At 33.0% G+C, this 2,822-nt stretch overlaps 1 non-coding gene across 1 annotated transcript; it reads left to right on the top strand.

The window, feature by feature from the left end:
• The first annotated feature begins 711 nt into the window (after nucleotides 1–711).
• LOC133813209 (small nucleolar RNA R71) lies at nucleotides 712–818 on the top strand. Its single transcript, XR_009884246.1, has one exon. It is a non-coding gene; the product is annotated as a small nucleolar RNA R71 (small nucleolar RNA).
• Nucleotides 819–2,822: the final 2,004 nt, after the last annotated feature.

The raw sequence follows: 2,822 nt of genomic DNA, 5'->3' as shown, positions 1-2,822 counted from the left end.
TTCAGTCAATTTTGAGAATTGACATTTCATTTCCTTGATTTCTTCCATCATTTGGCGATTTAGTTTGGATTGTTCCTCTATGAATGCATAAAGGGCATTCTCGAGAGAATTTCATTGTGGATGAGCATTGTATTGAGGTGCAAAATACGCCTTTGATTGTTGAACTTTTTGCTCATTTCTCCATTGTCCTCCAGGCGATTGAGCTTGGTTGGAATCTTTCCAACCGAAATTTGGGTGGTTTCTCCAACCAGGGTTGTACGTATGGGTGAATGGCTTGTTATATGCCCCTAAGGCATTGCACTGCTCATCATAAACCCCCTCATTTCATTAAAAGCTAAGCAGTCCTTAGTTAAATGCTTCGTCCCTTCACAAACATAGCAAGGTTCTTGCGGTTCCGCTTGAGCGATCATGTGTGATTTTTGTCCATTTTTCGTCATTAAGACCTCAAACTGCTTTTTCAAAGCTTTGAGTTGGGCCTTAACACTATCCTCTTCTCAAAGTTGATAGATCCCAGATGATTTTGTCGGTTGGTGCTATCAGTAGCACTTGGACTAGTCCAGGTGTGAGATTTTTTCGCGGTTTCTTCGAGATATTCAAGAGCATCGTCTGGCTCTTTTTCGAGGAATTCACCATTGCATAGCATTTCTACAAACTGGCGCTCATGACTCGTGAGGCCTTCATAGAAGTAATTAACCAAACGACAGTTCTCATAGCCATGGTGCGAGCACTGATTCAACAAATCTTTGAATCTTTCCTAGACTTGATAGAACGTTTCATTGTCCTTTTGGGAAAAATATGAAAATTTGTCATTTTAGACTATTGGTCTTATGGCTGGGGAAGTGTTTCAGAAAGAAGGATTTGGTCATTTCCTCCCATGTTCCAATAGACCTGGATCTCAAAGAGTATAACGAGCTCTTGGCTTTGTCCTTCAAGGAGAAAGGGAAGAATTTCAGTTGCATAGAATCGACATTTTTGGCTCGATTATAGAACGTGGCTACTACCTCCTCGAATTCTCTAATATGCACGTATGGGCTCTCATTTTCCATTCCATGAAATGTGGGCAAGAGTTGAATCATGTTAGGTTTAAAGTCTAATGGGGGCATATTAGGAGGGAAGATAATGCATGAAAGCGTGGAAGTGCGAGTAGGATGGAGGTAGTCATTGATATTTCTTGGTTGGATTTCATCATTGCGAGCCATTGCGAATGGATTAATATCAGCTAAAGTTTATGGAGAAGCAAGATTGGTGGAAGGAGTGGCAGATGAAGTGTCACTAGAAGTTTCGTGATGATTCATCCACTCTCGGAAATCAGAATTAGATTTATTTTATGTTTTTATTTTTATTTTATTTTATTTATTTATTTATTTTTGTTAAACTTGTTCCCAAGTAGATTTGGATGTTTTAGGGTGATCTCCATCGCCTTACTAGAACTCCCCGAGGTTACTGAGTAAGTATGGTGGATCACAAGTTAAACCTTTTCGACCAAACAACCTTTAAGCATAATGAAATTGCTTATTTTGACAAAACAAGCTGGTTTTCTTATAGTAATAAGTTCAACAATGTAATAGTGCAAAGGTATATGCTCAAAATGTTCCTAAACCGATTGGGAAGGTTGTCAAGGTACCGCTTTAGACCCACACTTGCCTAGACAGATGTCCCCGGGGTTCCCAAGTAAGTGTTGGGGGGAGGGGGGGGGGGGGGTAACACTATTACAAACCTTATTTAACAACCAATCTTTCTAGACAGAACAATATCGATTTCTACCATTTGTAATATTACACAATTGTTCCCAATACTAAGTGTTTTATGATTGAAATTTTATGAACAATTTTATGCAATTTTATGTTGTTGTTTTTTTAGAAAATCTAAATTCTAAGGAAAACTAAGGCAAAGAAAAAAAAAAGCCTAAACTAAGGAACCTAAAGGAACAAAATAATCAATACAAAAATAAAATAAAGAAAAGTGAATTGAAGTGAAGATAAAATAGCAAGCTTAATCTCTTTTTTTTCTACAAATATTTATTAAACTAAAAAAATAAAAATAAATTAAGAGGAAAAAAAGAAAGAAAAATGAAATTATAATTAAAAAGAAAAATATAAGTTATATATATATATATTTATATAATTTTTTTATGTATCCGAAAAGCTAAGAAAAATAAATAAATATATATATATTTTTACGTTTTTTTATATGTATATTTATATATATAATTTTTTTTCTTTTGTTTTACCCAAAAAAAAAAAAGTATATATATAAATAACTTTTTTTTTATGATTTTTAGTTAGTTTTTTTTTTGTTTTTTCAATAATAATAATCAAATTAACTAAAAATTAGTAAAAAAAAAAAAAACTATACTAACACAATATTCATATCAACAAAAATACAAATAAAGTTACTAACATTTTGGTAAAAATTTCAATAAACCTTTGAAAACTACATCCTCGGCAACGGCGTCAAAATTTGTTTAACGCCCAAAATGTGGCTACCACTAAGCAGTAGTTGTAGTAAAATCAGGCGGTCAATCCACAAGGAGGTAACCTAAAACCAAAAGATTAGTAGAAAATAACACAAAAAGTTAGTAACATGAAATAAATAAAAAATGAAAATGAAAAGAGATTTGAGATTTTGGTGTTGTTTTTTTGATGAAATGATAAAATGAGATAAGGGAAATAAAAGTAAGGTGTAATCAAAAGTTTGAGAAATAGAAAGGTTTCAAGAATCATCAATATGCTTGTTTGGTTACTTAGTTACTTGATTTACAAAAATACACAAGTAAATAGTTCACATCCCAACATTTACTTGGAAAATCTAACATTAAAGTC

This window comes from Humulus lupulus, chromosome 1 (genome assembly GCF_963169125.1).
Source record: "Humulus lupulus chromosome 1, drHumLupu1.1, whole genome shotgun sequence".
Lineage (NCBI taxonomy): Eukaryota > Viridiplantae > Streptophyta > Magnoliopsida > Rosales > Cannabaceae > Humulus > Humulus lupulus.
The sequence above is the reverse complement of the archived record's forward strand: the minus strand, read 5'-3'. Positions and strand labels throughout refer to the sequence as shown.